The 19,229-nt window shown below is 46.6% G+C and overlaps 1 long non-coding RNA gene across 1 annotated transcript; it reads right to left on the bottom strand.

Annotated features, from left to right (window-relative positions):
- Nucleotides 1–2,058: 2,058 nt before the first annotated feature.
- On the bottom strand, nt 2,059–13,508 carry LOC139077306 (uncharacterized). The gene is made up of 2 exons (XR_011529706.1): nt 10,500–13,508; nt 2,059–5,748 (listed from the first exon to the last, which is right to left on the bottom strand). It is a non-coding gene; the product is annotated as an uncharacterized lncRNA (long non-coding RNA).
- Nucleotides 13,509–19,229: the final 5,721 nt, after the last annotated feature.

Genomic DNA, 19,229 nt, shown 5'->3' on the forward strand with positions numbered 1-19,229 from the left:
ACAGCAGCCGTTCAGGAAATGTTTACTTAACTTCAGACCCTGTACTAAGAGTTTTTACATACATTATTTATTTTTACCCCCATAATAATGTTTATAAAGTAGGTATTGCTATTTTACAGATCTTGAAAGTGAGGCTCAAAAAGGTAAAATAAAATGCTTAAGTGACACTGCTAGTAAACGGCAGGTTAAAACGTGTCGGTCAGTCTGCAAAGCACGTCATTAGCCACACAGTCCGCTGTTTTTCTGATCCCCGGTTTTCACAGATGTGGGATGGGACTGACACCGACCCTGCAGGATTGCTGGGAAACTTCAAGGAGGCGATTCCCATGAGCCCAGGCACTGGGACAGTGGCAGAGTTGGGTCTGGAGGAGCCCACAAGGAGGTCTCACCCGAGGGACGGCAGCCCCCAGTGCCCTCACAGAACTGGCTCCAGGACTAACAGTGTGGCGTGAGTGAAGCCAGCTGGAAGAATTCCCTGCACTCCCTTTCCGGTGCCCTAAGGTGGACATTGGTCTGCCCACCTGCCTGTGGCTCTGGCCGGGCTCTCACCCTCTCAGTATCAGTAAAGGAAACACTTGGTCAACAATGGCTTAAGCTGGGGTTACTCACCTTGGCTATATTGACATTTGGACCAGGTAATTATTGGTTGTGTGAGCTGTCCTGTGTATTGTAGGATGTTTAACAGCATCTCTGGCCTCTACCCAATAGGTGCCAGTAGTACCCCCCTTTCAGTAGTAAAAACCAAAAATGTCTCCACACAGTCCAAATGTCCCCTCAAGGCCAAAAGCCCCCCAGCTGAGAAGCACTGGCTAACGCAGTGGTGACGTGTAACGATCTCCGCCAACTAGGAGTCCCCGCAGGTAGGCAGTTCCAGGTTTGGTGCAGCAGCTCGATGATGCCAACAAGGACCAGCTTTGTCCTGAGACTCACCACCTCATGATCACAAGATGGCTGCCACAGATCCATTGTGCCACCATCACAATCCTATTCAAAGGCAGGCAAGAGGGGCAAAGGGATGGTGCCATTTGTGGCTTCATCTTTAATCTGATGAGTTTTCCCAGACACTTCTCAGCAGGTCTCTCCTATGTCTTATTGGCCAAAACAGGTTGTATGTCCACCCCCACTGCAAGGGAGGCTGGGAAAATGACTAGGTGGCCAGGGAGAAGGGGTTTGGAAATGACATGGCCTCTGAATAACATGTCTCTCTGACATGGCAGTGTGGGCACTCCTCACAGCTGTGGAAATTATTTTTCTATCTCCTTTCCTCACTAGACCTTTAGGTTAGGACAGAAACCTTGTCCTGTTTTCCTCTGTACCCTCAGGACTCAGCCCGGTGCTCAGCACTAGGAAGATGCTCAATCAATGCTTGCTGAATGAATGAATGAATGAACGAATGGATGGGTGAGTGAATCAATCAGTCAATGACTTGACCTTTCCTTTTCCTTGCTTATATCACCAAGCTCCTTGTATAGGCAATTATTTATTCATATGCAAACTAAACTTGGCTTAACGAGAAATAGCCTATAATGCAAATGATAATGCAAACATCTCCCAGTTCCTTCAACAAGCCATGATCTCTCAGCCATTGGACATGCTGTTCTCTTTACCCAGAACGTTCTTCCTGCCACCTCCAACCTCCCCTCACCTCTCTTCACGTGGCCACCTCCCTCTCACTCTCTAGGTCTCTGTTTAGCTGTTACTGCCTCAGAGAAGCTTAGCCTGACCTCCTCAGTGCGGCTCAGAGGCCTCTGCTAGACCCCCCCTGAGCCCCTCATGCAGCCCCATCCTAGCACTTGTCATCCTGGGTTGTGACTGTCTCCCTAGCAGGAGAGGAAACCCACAGGGAGCAGAACAGCACGGCCTTCACTGGCAGGTTCTCTTTAAACTTTTGTCGATGGAATCATTGATACCAGGGCTTGCAAAGCTACCTTGTAAAGGGACAGATGGTAAATATTTTCAGCTTTGTGGGACATGTGACCTCTGTTGCAGCTATTCAGCTCTGCCTTCAGAGAGAGAAAGCAGCCATGAGTAATTCGTAAACAAATGAACGTGGCCGTGTTCCGATAAAACTTTATTCGTGGGCACTGGAATTTGAATTTCATATAACTTTCACATGTCATGAACTACTATTCTTCAAAAAAATTTTTTCAACCGTCAAAAAATGTAAAAACCATTCTCAGAGGTTCTCAGGCCGTAGAAAAACGGGTGACAAGCCGTTGACCGCTGGCCTTGATTAACACTGAGAGTCACACGCTTTGGGTTTTCCAGATTGCTCTTGGGGACACAGTGGGATCGCTTACAGCAGTAATACAACAGCATTTCTTAATATCAAGCAGTAAATTAAACTTGGAAGTACCCTAAACAACTTAGCCATCAATCACATCCAAAATAGACTGTATTTTAGGAAACCAATGATGATTTAAGATTGTGAGTAGATTTAAACAAAACTGTCTGATGATTTCTAGATGCAATCCTGATGGAAAGTTTTTTTAACTAGGCATAGGCAAATATTTCTTTTTCATGATAAAAATTATTTATCTTAAATAATATCCAAAATATTATTTAGATTAATGAAAGCAACCACTGGAAGCCGCCCAAATGCCCTCCATGGATAAATGGATAAAGAAGATGTGGTATATACATGCAATGGAATACTACTCAGCCATAAAAAAAGACAAAATTATCCCACTTGCAATAATATGGATGGTCCTTGAGGGTATGATGTTAAGCAAAGGAAGCCAGACAGAGAAAGATAAATACTGCATGATTTCACTCATATGTGGAAGATAACAAATACATGGATAAAGAGAACACAGTAGTGGTTACCAGAAGGGAAAGGGGTTGGGGGATGGGCCTAAGGGGTAAAGGGGCACATATGTACGGTGACAGACAAAAATTAGACTACTGGTGGTGAGCACGATGAGGTCTATTCAGAAATTGATAAATAATAATGTACATCCAAAATTACACAATGTTATAAACCATTATGATCTCAGCAAAATTATAGAAAAAAAATTTCAGTTCTCTGCAGGTTAATTCACAGTTCGCCACACTTTGAATTAAAATTCTAAAGAATGTTTGACAGAATTAGAGTTTAGAAGCTGACAAAATTTCCCCGGCTATATTTCACCTGGAAAATTAACGGGTAAGATTACTGTAAAATTTTGGGGAAATATAAATAATTGGCATGAGGAAAGGACATTTTCTCTGCCAGATATTAAGCGTATTATAAAGCTAAAAAAGTAAAACAAGGCTGTATCAACAATAGTTAGTGGGCAAATTAATGGGGAAAAAATAGATAGCTCTGAAACCATTCCAAGTAAAATAGGAATTTCATGGACAAGAAATTCACCAACCAACAAGAAGAGGTGGATGATGCAACAAACGAGGTTTGAGAAATTGACAGGAAGGTCAAAAAGGATCCATTTAGATCTGCACTTTACACTGTACCCAAAAATTCTTTCCAGATGGATTAAAAGCATTACATGTAAAAATAATGCCATCTTAAAAAACTGAAAAAATAGAGAACTAAATTTGGATGAAGGACTTTGTACAAACAACAATAATGAGAATAGTCATATAAGAAAAGAATGATTGACTGGACTAAGCCAAAATGATAAACTTCTGCGTATCAAAAACATCCTAAAGGATTAAAAGGCGAACAATCAAACTAAGAAAAATCATTTGCCACAAATAACATAGGCAAAGGATTACTCTTTTTATTTTATAAAGGATACAAAATAAATAAAAGTAAAAGTAAGTACAAATTTTAAAGTAACCCATAAACACAAGAAATGTTCAACTTCATCGTTAATGGACAACCACATCTCATGTACATCTCATGTAATGTAATCTGGCATATACATTACGACATAACATTAAGTAGAAAAGTCAGGACCTTAAAGTACATATGCAGAATAATCCAAATGACATTAAAACATACACATTTTTAAAAGTGGAAATATAATCACCTAAATATTTTAAATGAATTTCATTTGGAGTGGCATCATAGGTGATTTTTATTTATTTTACTTTTTTATTCTTTGCCAAATGTTCCAACTTTTCTATAGTAAATATGTATTGTTTAGAGCCAGCCCTGGGAGCCCTGTGGTTAAAGTTTGGCACTCTCACCGCTTTGGTGGCCAGGGTTAGCTTCCTGGTCACAGAACCACACCACCCGTCTGTCAGCTGCCATGCTGTGTTGGCGGCCCACATAGAAGAACTAGAACCACTTAGAACTGGGATATACAACCATGCACTGGGGCTTTGGGGAGGGGAAAAAAAAAAGAGGAAGATTGGCAACAGATGTTAGCTCAGGGTGAATCTTTCCCTACCAAAAGAAAAAAAAATAAAAATAAATATATATATATATATATGTATGTACGTATTGTTTAAATACTCCATTTTTGAAAATTAGTTGAGTATTTCCCTTATTCACCAGGTGAATTATAGAAATGGCTAGCCTCTTTTTTGGCAAAGGGCGCTTGAGGGGAGGATTCCTGGAGTATCTCCCCCAGCGACAGCTCCCAGTTCGCTGTGCCCCGTGGAAAGCTTCCTTCCTGTCCACTCGAACATGCCCTGGGTCTCTCAGTTTCACAGAGAAACTCAAGCTGCCAGGCCTGCTCCATCATGACCTCTCTCCCAAAGAGAATGCCCAGCAGTGGCTCCAGCTCTCCGGACACAGAACAAACAGAAATCAAGCCATCTCACCTGGAGGGTTGGGGGAGGTCCCCACCAGCACAAGGCCTGGGAGTGACCACAAGCAGAGGGGAGGAGGTAGGCATCTAGAAGGCCCTTCCTCCTCAGGACCTGAGCACCTGCCCCAAAGTCCCCGTCTATTTCTCCCTCCATTGAATGGGCCCCATTATGCCCCCTTTCCAGCCAGGTCTGAGCCAGAAGGATGCAATTTAGGCTCCGGGAGCTGGGACCTCTATTACAGATATGAGGTTACACAAATTATTAGGCAAAGAAAGATTTGCAACATACCATGACAAATTGCAGCAGCCTCAAGGGCAAAGAGAGCAGCGACTGTCCCTCTGGATCCCTAACTATAGAGGATTGAATAATGACCCCCCGAAGGATGTGTCTGAGTCCAACCCCCAGAACCTGTCAATGTGACCTTCTTCGGAAAAAGTCTTTGCAGCTGTAACTGAGTTAAGGACCTCAAGATGAGATCATCCTGGATTTAGAGTGGGCCCTAAATCCAACGACAGAAATCCTTAAAAGAGAAAGGCAGAGGGAGACTTGAGACTCACAGAGGCACACGGACGGAAGACGGCCATGTAAAGATGGAGGCAGAGACTGGAGCGATGCATCTGCAGACCAAGGAATGCAGAGGATCTGGGAGATGGGCACGGAGTGGACTCTCCCTCAGGCTTCCAGAGAGAATCAACCCTGCTGAAACCTTGATTTTGGACCTCTGGTCTCCTGGGAAAGAATAAATTTCTGTTGTTTCCACCCCTCAGGTTTGCGGTAATTTGTTACGGTAGCTACGGGAAACTCACACGCTGTCTTTCACACTCGGTCATTCTCCGGGTCCTGGTGCCCCGACCCAGCTGACCCTAATCCAGGCTCATGGCTCGGCTGCCCATTTCCTCTGAGTCAGGAACCCCCTGGAATAGTCCCCTTCCTGTGGAGGGAGCACTCAGGAGCACTCTTCTTTGATCCATCGGATTGTCCAGCAAAAGGGTGCAAGCCAGGCAGATGACAGGGCTGTCCTGTCACTTCCAAAGTGTTCCCTGCATGGCCCTAAAAAATAAGCAAATAAAATGAATAAAAGAGAACATAATTAATCTTGAAATAAAAAACTGAAAACCAGTATCGAGGAAACTGAAGTCAGGCTGGGGTTGATCCCCACAGCCTGACTCAGCTTTTTCTGCCCTTAGTCCCTTTCATGCTTCGTCAGCCTCAAGCTTCCCTGTAAGTCCAGGGGAAGACCGGGTTTCCGCCTGCAGACACTGCCCACAAGGTGACATTGGAGGGCCGGGCTCTTCAGACCGACCAGAAATTCCCCGGGGAATATGATCAGCTGGCACAAGGCCCGAGCTGGAAGGAGCTATGTTTCAGGGAAAAGGCAGGCCTTCGCAGGAGTGAGTGACTGTCCTCTGAGAAGATAAGTAAGATCGCTCCACAGGCGCTGTCCAGGCGGACTCTGAAGGGCTTATCTTATCCAAACAAGAGCCTATTGACGGGCAGGCAAGTCTGCTAGCCAACTTTGCTGGCAGCAGAGCTGGTACCCTGCAACAATGATGTCTGTGTGTAACTTAAGACACCAGAGACCTCACAACACCCCACACCGTGGAGATAGCCACTGTTTTGAATAAGCTCTTCTGGGATCCTTCTTATAGAAAAGAACATTGCATCATTTTTTTTCTTTTCCACAGATGGGCGCATTCAATACACACTGTTCCACAGCTCGCTCTTTTTCCTTCTTTTGGGTTTACGTTCCTGTGGTGGTGGTTCCACTATAAACACGGTCTTCAGGGAGTTTTTGGCCAAAGAGTAGGCAAGACTCCCTTCTCCCTTGCAAGCCTCAAAAAGTTTCTTTTCTTTTCTTTTTTTTCGGGGGGGGGGGGGAACGATTAGCCCTGAGCTAACATCTGCCGCCAATCGTCCTCTTTTTGCTGAGGAAGACTGGCCCTGATCTACCTTCTGTGCCCATCTTCCTCTACTTTATATGTGAGACTCCTGCCACGGCATGGCTTGCCAAGTGGTGCGTAGGTCTGCACCAGGGATCCAAACCGGTGAACCCTAGGCTGCCGAAGCAGAGTGTGTGAACTTAACTACTGCACCACAGGGCCGGCCCCTACTAGTTTCTTTTTTTGACTTAGTGAGTGAGAGGGTTTAGAACTCCAAGAGACAGTCAATAAGCAAGAGAGGTGCTCAGTAATGTTCCTGTATTTCCCCACAAAGTGACATTAAGAAAGTTGCATTTTACTGGCTTTGCAGCCTCCTGCTGATGACCTTTCTCCTTGGGAGCTTCCAAAGTTGGAGTAGAACTGGCAGCCCCCGCTCCCACCTCAACTTAGGCAGGAGTGGGGGTGGGGGGGGCAAGGAGATAGACCCAAATCAGCTTGTCCACGGCTAGGTCACTGCCTTCCTCCCCGAGGTAACCCTCTCAAACCCAATATGGTTGACAATTAGGACATCCAAGTTCAACTTTTCCTTTCTCACTCGGGGCACTGAGAGGCAAGTAAAATTCTCATGATTTAATGGAAGACACGAAGATGAGAGAATATTCCATGCTTTCAGTCTAATTCCATGATATAATTTTATAAACTACCTTATAGAACAAAGCAGACCTTGCCGTGCCATGCTCTCTGAGTCACGGTTTACCAGTTCCAAGTGTGCACAGACAAGGGTAGCATCACCATCCGGCAAATGGCCAAGAGCCCCCAGCCCTTTACCCGCAGGAGTGCCCACGTGTCCACTCCACGTCAGTACCTTCAGAACTACTTTTCAGTACTGATGTTAGCTGCACAGTATTCCCTTGGATTTCTTTATCCAAACCCCATTGCTGGTCATTTGGAATTTTCCCAAGTTTTTATTTTGATAACCCAGTGCTTCAGAGAATACCTCTATAAATATATTTTTGTGTGTCCGTGAGAACATTCCTGAAAGGTACGTTCTCAGCAGTAGAATGGCTGGGTCACAAGGGAGACACATTTACATTTTTTGGTAGGCCCTGCCAAATCCCCTTCAAAACTTTCCACCTCCTTCCACCTCCAGTGGTGGTCTCTGAGTGTGGCAGCTTCTTCCCGCTCACACCACCGTGGACACTACTGAGCCTGTGCGTTGCTGGATCAGATGAGCCACTCTCGTTTTAATTTGCCTTCATTTAATAGTGAAGTGATGCATCTTCTCGAACGCTTCTTGGCCTCCGAGTTTCTTCGTGAGCAGCTGGTTGTTTGTTGAAAAAACACTCAACTTATCAAGTTATATTGTTTCCTCCAGGAAGTGCTCATTATGCTCAAGAGAATACTTGGGAGCTCCAGCTTCCTATAACGCAGAGGAGTTTCTCACATCCTGCAGAGAAAGCGATTATTCATTTTAGCATCACCCGGATGCAAAGCGCTTGGATTCAGATTTGAGGGCTCCTCCAAGAAAACCACTGCGCCAGGTTTCCAGGGCTTGTGTTCACAGACGGGGCTCGGAGGAAATTTATAGACTCCATAGATGGGAAAAAAGTTATTTCACTCTGCAAATATAAATTTTATACAGACACACACAAAAAGGATCATCCATTGTTTACCTCGAGTAAGTACTGAGCCAAATCAAATGTTAAAATCTTGATAGAAGCAGGCTGGTCCTGAGGGATTGACCCCATTCACGTCCATCCCAACCAGAGGATTCCTTCTTACACCTCACAGGCTGAAAAACTGAGAAGCACACTTCCCAGGCTCCTTTGCGACTAGAGCCTCAGATTTGAATTTGGATCTGACAATTAGATGCCCTGGCCCAAGATTTGGGAAGAGTACGTGAGATGGGGGCATCTGGTTCTGTGGATCCAGTTTCCACTGGGACAAGCAAGGTCAAGAGAGGCTATGTATGTTTCAGCAGTGTTTAAGCATGCGGGCACCCCTTTAGGGGCCAAGGGTGGCCCCCTGCTGTCGGGATCACAGTGGTGCTGGTATTCCCAAACATTTCTGGAGGTCCCACCTGAGACCCACTCCTCCAATCCTTCCAACAACTTTGTCAGCCCTGATTCTTTTCCTGTTAAAATTAGCTGGCTAAGTTTCTGTTTATTCCAACCGGACCCTGCCTGGTACAGCTCACAAATACTTATCTTGGCTGAGCCATTCGAGACAGGAGGAAGAAAAGCCCAGACAAAGGGCAGCGCAGTCGTGAATCACACTCATTACGATTTTCCTAATAGCACATTAGTCAGATACCTCGTCCCTGTAGAAAATTTGAAAAGTACAAAAATGGCACAAAGAATGGAATAAAGATCCTCTGTTACTCCACAAGAATCAAATGTTGATGAGAAGAAAATATTCAGCCCCACTGAGATGTTGGTCCTACTCGGCCAGCGGCTGCCGTTCATTTGAATGCAGAATTCCCGGCTCTGCCGAGGGAGCCTGGGCTGATCTTGTGCTCACACTGAATTTCTGACGTGAGACTGCACAGCATCCCCAGCCCCTTCCCAAGAGGCAGGGAGGAGAGTCGTGGGACAGAATGTGATAATAATAACTTTCCTGTTTTGTCTCCTAGTTCTAACCCACAGACCTGGCGACACCGGTGGGAGGCTGAGTAACTGTATTCTTTCTCCAGTCACCCTCCCAGGACCCACACTAACCATCTCCCCCATGCCTAGAGAGGGTCCTCCATGTCCCTCTGACCCAAACTAGAACCTAAAACCTATTTGTCTATTTCTTAAGCTGGGCGTCCTCTTCCCACCTTTCACCCAAGGCGAGGGTTTCCTCCCAGAGACCTCTTTCCTCTGTGTCCAAGAGAAAACAATAATAAAAATAGGTATCATTTATTGAATACGCTGGGCTACCAAGCAGTTAGTTCTCATAAGAACACTAAAAGTAGGGATTATTTTCGTTTTCTAGATGAGAGGCTCAGAGTCAATTTCCCAACATTCCACAGCTCAGAAGAGGTGGAAGCGGGATTCAAACCCACAACCGTCAGGATCAAAGGCTGGATTTTACCCCTTACGCTGCGTCCCAGTCTTCCCAGCCTAGCAAAGAACCCCCGACCTGCTGCCCTCTTTGGGGAAGCTGCCACTCCACTCAGAGGCTCTGTTGGCTCATAAACTACTTTTATCTTTATTTACACCTTTACTGAGATCTAATTCACATGCCATAAAGTTCACTCTTTTAAAGTGTACAATTCAATGGGTTTTAGTATATTCACAGAGTTGTGCATCACCACTACCTAATTCCAGAACATTTTCGTCACTCTGAAAAGAAATCCCATACCCATGAGTGGTCACTCCCCATTCTCTTCTCCCTCCAGCCCCTGGCGACCATAACCTACTATCTGTTTCTAAGAATTTTCCTATTCTGGGAATTTCACATAAATGGAATCATAAATATGTGGGCTTTGTGTTTGGCTTCTTTCACTTAGCATAATGTTTTCAAGGTTCAATCCATGTTATAGCATGTATCAAAACTTTATTCCTTCTTATGGCCATATAATATTCCATTGTATGGATATATCACATTTTGTTTATCCATTCATCAGTTGATGGACAATTGGGTTGTTTTACCTTTGGCTATTATGAATAACGCTGCTATGAATATTTGTGTACAAATTTTTGTGTGGACATACATTTTCAACTTTCTTGGGTATATACTTAGGGACGGGATTGCTGGGTTATATGGTAAATCTATTTTAGCTTTTTGAGAAATTGCTCAACTGTTTTCCACAGCAGCTGCACCATTTTACATTCATGCCAGCAACATATGAGGGTTCCAACTTCTCCACAGCCTCTTCAGCACTTGCTATTGTCTATCTTTTTTATTAAAGCCATCCTAGTAGGTGTGAAGTAGTACCTCATTGTGGTTTGATCTGCATTCCTGGGGCTGGCCCGGGTGGCACAGCAGTTAAGTTCGTGCATTCCAATTCAGCAGCCCAGGGTTCGCCCGTTCAGATCCCAGGTGTGGACATGGCACTGCTCGGCAAACCATGCTGTGGTAGGCATCTCACACATAAAGTAGAGAAAGATGGAAACAGCTGTTAGCTCAGGGCCAGTCTTCCTCAGCAAAAAGAGGAGGATTGGCAGCAGATGTTAGCTCAGGGCTAAACTTCCTCAAACAAACAAACAAAAAAAGAGTGTGCTCTGCATTCCCCTAATGACTAATGATGTTGAACATCTTTTTACGTGCTTATTGGCCATTTGTATATCTTTTTTGGAGAAATGTCTATTCAAGTCCTTTGCCCATTTTTTAATTGGATTATTCATCTTTTATTGTTGGATTGTAAGAGTTCTTTATATAAGCTGGATACAAATCCCTTGCCAGATACATGGTTTGGAGACATTTTCTCCAATTCTATAGGTTGTGTTTTCAGTTTCCTGATGGTGTCCTTTGAAGCATTTTAATTTTGGTGAAGTCCGGTTTCTGTATTTTTGCTTCTATTGCTTATGCTTTGACTGTTCATGTTTAAGAAACTATTGCCTAACCCAAGGTCATGAAGATTTATTCTTGTGTTTTCTTCTAAGAGTTTTATAGGTTAGTCCCTGCATTTATATCTTTGATACATTTTGAGTTAATTGTGTATACAGTGTGAGGTAAGGATATAATTTCATTCTTTTGAATGCGGATACCCAGTTGCCAACACCGTTTGTTGAAGAAACTATCCTTTCCCCATTGAACAGTCTTGGCACCCTTGTTGAAAATCAAATGCCATAAGTATTTGGGTTTATATCAAGACTCTAAACTCTCTTTCATTGATCTATACATCTATCCTTATGCCAGTAACGCACTGTTTTGATTACTGTACCTTTGTAGTAAGTTTTGAAAGTGGGAATTGTGGGTTTTCCAACTTTACTTTTTTTTCAGTATTGTTTTGGGTATTCAAGGGTGCTTGCAATTCCATATGAGTTTTAGGATCTCTTTGTCCATTTCTGCAAAAAAAAAAAAAAGTGGTTGGAATTTTTGTAGGGATTGCACTGGTTCTGAGATCAGTTTGGATGGGTAAGTCTTCTGGCGCACTAACAGGGGCGTCTGCCCATTTATTTAGGTCTTTCATTCTCTCATCAATGCTTTGTAGTTTTCAGAGTATATGTCTTGCACTTTAAGTTTATTTCTAAGTATTTTATTCTTTTTGATGTTATTGTAAATAGAATTGTTTTTAAATTTCATTTTCAAATTGTTCCTTTTCAGTGTATAGAAATACATTTGACTTTTGTAGATTGATCTTATATCCTGCAACCTTGCTGGACTCATTTATTAGTTCTAATAGATTTTTGTTGATTCCCAAGGATTTATTTATATATATATATTATCATATCATCTGTGAACAAAGATAATTTTACTTCTTCTTTTCCAATATGGATGCCTTTTATTTTTTTTCTCGCCCAGTTGCCCTGGGTAGAACCTCCTGATATCAGGGGAAGGCAGCTAGTCTTTCACTATGAAGTATGATGGTAGCAGTGGGGTTTTCATAGACGGCCTTTGTCAGGTTGAGGAAATTCTCTTCCAGTCTTAGTTTGTTGAGTATTTTTATCATGAAAGCATTTGGATTTTGCCAAATACTTTTTCTGTGTCTATTGAGATGACCATGTGGGTCTTGTCTTTCATTAAATTCGTAGAGTATATTACATTGAGGCTCACAAACTCTTGATCTATGGGTTTGAGAGAAAACTAGAACCATATTCAAGCACTAGGCCTCTAATCCTTAGCGGGAGGAGATTGTACACAAAGGGACTATGATTATTACTGAGAATATTTAATCCACCCCACTAAACCTCCTGAGCCCCCCTGAGGGATTCCCTCTGAATCACCCCAGACAAAAGACATCCCTCTCTGCTTGAAAACCGCAAGTGACGGGGAACTCACCTCCTGGGATAGAGAGAAATGGCCGGCTTGGGGGCTAACTTGAGGAGTGCCAAACAATCTTTTGACTAAAAATTGTACTTTTTCCTCAAAATACAGTCAGAGCTTTGTTAATTGCTTAAGACAGAAACCCCAATTCGTACCAACTTAAGTAAATTTGTTGGAAAGTTATTGGGGTTATCAAAGAATTGAAGGAAGATCCACAGGGATGGGGACAGCTCAGGGATCCTGAGGATTGGAAGTGGAGACCAGACCCTGCGGGACCTCACCTCACCTTTCTCCTTCTCTAATGTTCCCTTGTAGCAGAGGACACGGCACTACCAGCCTGGGGATAACTTCCCTGCCAGCTCAAGTTAGAGAAATCCCAGGGAAAGACTCTGATTGGGCTGTCCTGAGTCACGTGCCATCTCTGGACCAGTCTCTGGAATCAGGGGAATGAGCTTCTCTCAATGGCCCAGCCTGGGTTACAAGGCCCTCCCCACTGCCAGGAGCAGGAGACTGCGATGGAGTAAGAAGGGAGCCACTCCCGGAGGCAAAACCAATTATTACCAGGAGGATGGCAAGAGGGTGCTGCGCTGGTATCTGCATTCCCTCACTGCCAGCCTCTCCGGGGGTTAGGCCGGGTCCTGTGAAGATTCATGTTTCACGCATAGAGGTGTTACTGCAGGAAATTCAAGGGACTCCTTCACCTCCATTAAACATCCTCAGAGGTTAACTTATCAAAGTACTGAGCCGTAACCCAGAGGAGCCTTCAAGGGCTGGAGCCCAGGACGGGACATCATTCGTTTTCTAGGGTTGCCGTAACAAAGGACCACACACTGAGGGGCTTAAACAGCAGAAATTTACTTTCGCGCAGTTCTGGAGGCTGGAAGTCCCAGACGCCAGCAGGGGCGAGCTTCTCCCGGGGCCTCTCGCCTTGGCTGGCAGGCGGCTGCTTCTCGCTGTGTCCTTACCAGGGTCTTTCCTCTGTGTGTGTACGCATCCCTGGGGTCTCTCTGTGTCCTGATCTCCTCTTTTTATAAAACACCGGTCAGATTGGCCCACTCTGATGGCCTTGTTTTAACTTATTTACCTCTTTAAGGCCCTGTGTCCAAATACAGTCACATTCTGAGGTACTGGGGGTTAGGGTTTCAACACAGGAATCTGGGGGGACACAGTTCAGCCCATAAGGGGAAATTAGGAGAAGATAGATGGCAGGTGATGGATTATAGGCTTACCTCCTTTTTGGAGGCAGAAAGAGAAACATGCATTTGAGTTCACAGGTAAAGAGCCCGATATGTCAGGGCGACCAAGATACTATTTGCAGCTGGAGGGGGTGCTGAACATGTGTTGAATAGATTTCCTTGCCCAGCCACTTATTTTACAGAAGAGGAAACTGGAGTCCAGAGATGTTGCGCAAGGTCACAGGCTGACAGGCCAAACAGCACGTAGGTCAGAGTGGATGGGGCAGAGGGCTAGCCGTCCGCCAGAGTCCCTTCCATTCTGTGGGGACAGGCTGCCCAGGCTGCAACTCCACTCCTCAGCCCCTCTGCATCTATGTGCGCCCGTGCATAGCACTCAGGGTCACGACAGGTGACAGGGGGTACACTCATGCCGGACGATTGTGGAGAGTTTAATAACGAGACCATTTACAAGGGTAGGTGTTGGATGTAAGGAATGCACCCATGGCGATGCCGTTTCCTGGGGTCAGCAACACGAGGCGTTATCACCACCTCAAGCCTAAAAGGGCGAGTGGAGGGAGCGGTGACACAACTTGGAGGGAGTGACTGTGTGGAGGGGGCAGTGACAGAAACTGTGGCCCTTAGTAGAGGAACACAGCCAACCTCTGGGACCTGGCAAGGAGGGACTGGGGGAATACATACCTTAGCCACACTCTCCTCCAATCTCTTGCCAGTGGCTTCCCTGACAAACCCAACTAGAAGAAGAGGACAAGGAAGCCTGTTGGTGCAATCCATCCAGGTCAGCCTCGTGGCCACAGAGCAGGATGAAGAAGCGTGGAGAGTGGTGTGAACGAGGGTGGAAAGTCATTCAGAAGGAACAAGGGACATATATGGGATGCCTCATACCTGAGTCTGGCAATGGAATCTGGGCAGAAATCATGGATGCCTTCCCGCTTGGTGTGGCTCGTAAACACCCTCCGCATCCTCTACGCCCTCTCTTTCCCACCTGCGGGCTAGAAGTCCACTCCCTCCAGGAAACTCCATGAAGAGACAGCAGCTCCTGCATCAGCCTGGGTCCCCAAACGTCTTCCTGGAGAGGATCCCCTCCCCGTGCCACCAACCAAACTTTGCGCGACGGAGAAACAAAGGTCTGCCATGCGAAGCCACTGAGAGCTCAGTGTATACGCTACAGCTGTGACTAATGCCGTAGTTTCCTTAACTAATACAGTGGAAGCAGAATCATCGGGACTGGCTTCCTTAGAAGAGGAGCTGGATTTTGATCTGGGCACGTCTACCTCACTGTAAACTCGGATGAATGAAGTGGTATTATCAGAAAGGCACTTCATCTTGCTCAAAATAAAGATGTGGTTGAGCCAAGTTTTCGTTTCTGTCATTTCTTTGAGGACCTTCTGCGGTTAGCTCTAGTGCAGACCTCCGGCACTGTCAAAGGCCCTTTTCTCCTTTTGTGGCCCATCAAGACCCAAGTTGGTGAATTATCCACTATTCAGCCAGGAGAACATAACATTCTTTATTGCAAATCCCTTTAGAGTTGGCAGAGGGCTAGAGTTGGCATGGTCTGTTCCACAGCTTGGAAGGAGCTCTAGATGAAAGCCAGGACCCCAGACCCTTGGGGTCCCCTTGACAACTCAGATCTTCAGTTCTCCCATCCCTAAAACTGGCTCATATCATGATGCTTGTGAGGGCTGGTAGGGAGAAAAGTGCCTTTGTCTGGCGCTTCAGAATCTCTCTGGAAAGCCACACGCCATGTCCAGCCACCGGCAGTCATCTGCTCCCTGAGAATCAGACGTGCAGCCCCGTCCCACGCCACAAGTTGAGAGCCTGTGCACGTCACGGGCTGGCGTGTGTGGACATATGACCAAGGGGAAATCCTTTCCTGCCCAATTGCTGGGATTTCAAGAGCCGTATTTAGAACTCCGGGGCTTTCCAGCCAGAGCACTTTCAACAATACACAGAGGTTCCTTGAGCTGGGATGTTTAGATGGGCCTGACCTGGAGCGCTGAGGGCTGTTCAGGAGACTTTACGATCTCATTGGTCTTAGCTTGTGGCTCGCCCACGGGCAAAGGAGGAGGATAGAGAGGGACGGAGGGCTCTGGGCCAAGGTGGTCTTCTCCTCCCAGCCTTCCTGTTTACATTATTCATACCCATTAAGATGGCATCTGACTGCACATGACAGACACTATCAACAGAGTCTATCTCGGGTGCGACTTTCATGGTGGGAACCACAGGCCAAACAGAAGGAGGACAGACGGACGACAGGCGGACAATCAATGGAGGCAAAGATGACCTGCTCCTCCTTTCACGTGCTTTTCACATCTCTGCAGCTCACTTTAAAGTCGTCCCTTCCCTTGACTCTGTTTCATTTTCCTTCATGGCGCTTATCACTGCTGGACATCATGTGCTGTATTTGTTGCTTACCTATCTGTCTTGGCTATGCTGTATTCCCCAGTGTCTAGAACAGTGCCTGGCATACAGTAGGCACTCAATAAATATTTGTTAAACAAATGAATACATTATTTCATTTGAAGTTTCTCAACAACTTAATGTGGCAAACAGGGCAGAGGATGCTGTTATTCAATTTACAGACGTGGAAACAGGCCCAGAAGACAGGCTCTGCTAAAGCCACTGGGAACTGCAGGAGCTTCAGTCCTTTTGGTTCCTAATCAGGGGCTGGTGGGGGGGGGGGGGTGTGTAGAGAGGCTATTGACACACCCTGGCCTGTGTCCCAGACCTGTGAAAGGTCTCTTCCAGGCCTCTGCTCAGAAATTTGATAAACCAGTCAGGGATAAGGTGATAAGAAAAGGAGATAGTAAGTTCTTCCCAAGAAAAAGGTTGGGAACATAGGAATTTCAGAAACCAGTGGCCTGCAGGTTGGGAGAGGAAGGGTGACATTATCACTAGGCAGGTGGCTTTTTGGTACCCTCAACTCTACTGCCTTTCCTACTGCTTACTCTGCCCCCAGAGGTGGTGAGCTCCCCATCCCTGGAGGTGTCCAAGTAGGGGCTGGGTGTCTACTTACGGAGTGTGCCTGAGTTGGAGACCTGTACTGACATCCTAGCGGGAGAAGGCAGGCGGGCTGCGTCGCAGAACAGGCCCTGTCGGCCGCCGCCCGTCCCCAACACCAACACGAAGGGGCTTTTGCGCCACCTGGTGGACACGGCTTTAAACTGCAGGCCTCTCCGTGGAGAGACGCGCTCAGCCGCGCGTCCCCGGAATCCTGGGCAGTGAAGCCAGAACACAGGCTGTAACCGTTTCACAGGACGCGCCTCAGTTTGCGAGAGCTCAGCCAGGCCCCTGCGCTGGGCCGGCCACCCGCAGGCTTCAGAGAGGCCACTGTTACAGGGAGGATTTATGATGGGCCGAGGGGTTGCCGAGGCCTGTCGCTGAGATGGAAGGGGCCGCATCCCTCCCAAACTTTACTCCAGATTCCTGAGCTGACAAACTGGGAAGCCGCCCGGGGAAGGGCAGGAGGAGGCGCCTTTGTCCATTCTGCTCCTCTTTGTATTCGCCAGTGACCTTGCATTGTCTTTGCCCAGGGGTAAAATTTCCCGATTCTGCTCAGTTCTTCAGTGAGCCCCCGTGAAACCACCAAAGCACAAAAACAAAAACTACCACCTCACCAAAACAAAACCTCTGTAAGGTTTTGCCCCATGGACATCAGATTCTGAAAGATTTTGTCTACCAAAGTGCATATTTTCATTACATTTGTTATACTAGCATTTATGTTTATCTTATTGTGTCATTTATTATTCGTTCAGAGGTCTTTGTAACACCCAGTAGAAGCCAGGATGAGCTTGATCCATTAGCATTACCGCACTTTAAATGCCAACTAAAGATCATTTCATTTGAGCAAAAACTGAAGCCATTTGAGGGCTCAGCACACCAGCACAGCCCGCCTGAGCTTCCTTCTAAAACACTGAGATGGGCTCCGGTGCCCAGTCCAGATTTCTGCTCCCAGCTCAGCTGCCCCTGAGGGACCGTGCTGCCTGCCCTCTGCTGAGCCCCCGTCCCAGGCCAGCTGCTCCTCTCATCATTTCTCCTTCCGGTTTCACTGTATTTCTGAGCAAAGGGCATCGTTTCAATCAACAGTCCATCTCAAGCCCAGACCTGGGCGTCAGAGACCAGCCAGGCTCCTGTGAAGTGAGTGAAGCCCCCTGCGCAGAGCCTGAGACCACGCTGCTCCGTAAAGTCTGTTGGGTGAACAACGGAAGGTGCCCCGTGGACTGGCTTCAGATAGTGTTCTTCTCCTCACAGCATCAGTTGCCCCCAGAAGTGGGTCGTGCGCAGAGGATGCTGTTAGGAGTTTCCTCCTGCTGTTCTGCCGGTCAGACAGTCCCTCCCTCTCCCAAAAGGCTCCCTCCTCACCCTCGTGAGGGTCTGGGCCCCTTGCCTGTCTTAGTGAGCCTGGCCGTCCCAAGCACCAACCTCAGGGACCCCTTTGTCCTCCCTTGGGCACTGGCCTCTGCAGTCAGCCACACTCCTGGCTCCCCTGGAGCCCGCACTGTCCCTGACCCCTCGAGAGCAGAAGGCCCACAGCCTGCCGTGCCTCCAGACTGCACCCCTGCAAAAGGGAAGGGGGGAAACAGCAGAAGCCAATATGATCCTCCTTAGGGACACTCCCTCTGGTGACTCCCAAGCAGAATCCACCAGTGCTAGTTTGTCCCCAGCTGACCCAGGGGGCATGCTGTCACTGCACCTCTCCCTGGGGACTTCAACAATGTCTGCCCATCAGCTGCTTCTGCTTCCCCCACAGATGTGTGGACTTCTCAAGGGCAGGGCCCTGCTCTCCTTTGTGTGCCACTCCCCATCTGAGCAGTTAACCTACAAGGATCCTTGGAATTTAAAAAATTAAGATCATACCTAAAATATTTTTGAAATATGCAGATTCTGGTTTCAGAGCAACCCACTTTAAACTCCCCCACCCAAATCTTGGGGCTGTCCCAGTGGCAGCTCAGTTCACAGGTCCCACATGAGTGGCCAAGCCAGCATGGAGGAGGGTACCTGACACCAGCCTTCAACAAGGCGGAGCCAGCACCATCTTGGCTTTTACCACCAGATGCCGGATAGCTGGGAGTATGGAGACCTTGCTCTATAAAAGTGTATGTTTTCTGTGTGTCCCTATAAAACAGTTGAGAGAACACTTGAGGAGAAAATGTGAATTAACATCATAGGGAGGGACCAGAGGAAGAAGCCAAGAAAAGTTGTCACCACTGGGACCCTGCAAGAGAAAGAGGATGGATCACAGCATCAGCCCAGGCTTCCTGCAGTAAGAGCCCGAATGTGGCAGGGCCACCAGGATTAAAGAAGATGCTAGGCGTTGTGCACCTTAAACTTACACAATGTTATATGTCAATCGTGTGTCAATAAAGCCAGGGAAAAGGGCTAGATCTGGAGCATTCTTGTGAAGGAAAAAGATTTTCTTGGCAAGAATCCATCTAATGGAGAAGATGAGAGCCCGTGCTCCTGGCTTAATGTTGTAAATGACTTGACTGGATGGAAACAGTGACTTGGATCATTTGTTCATTAATGAATTTCTTAATAGACTCAA

This window comes from Equus przewalskii, chromosome 19 (assembly GCF_037783145.1).
Source record: "Equus przewalskii isolate Varuska chromosome 19, EquPr2, whole genome shotgun sequence".
Classification (NCBI taxonomy): Eukaryota; Metazoa; Chordata; class Mammalia; order Perissodactyla; family Equidae; genus Equus; species Equus przewalskii.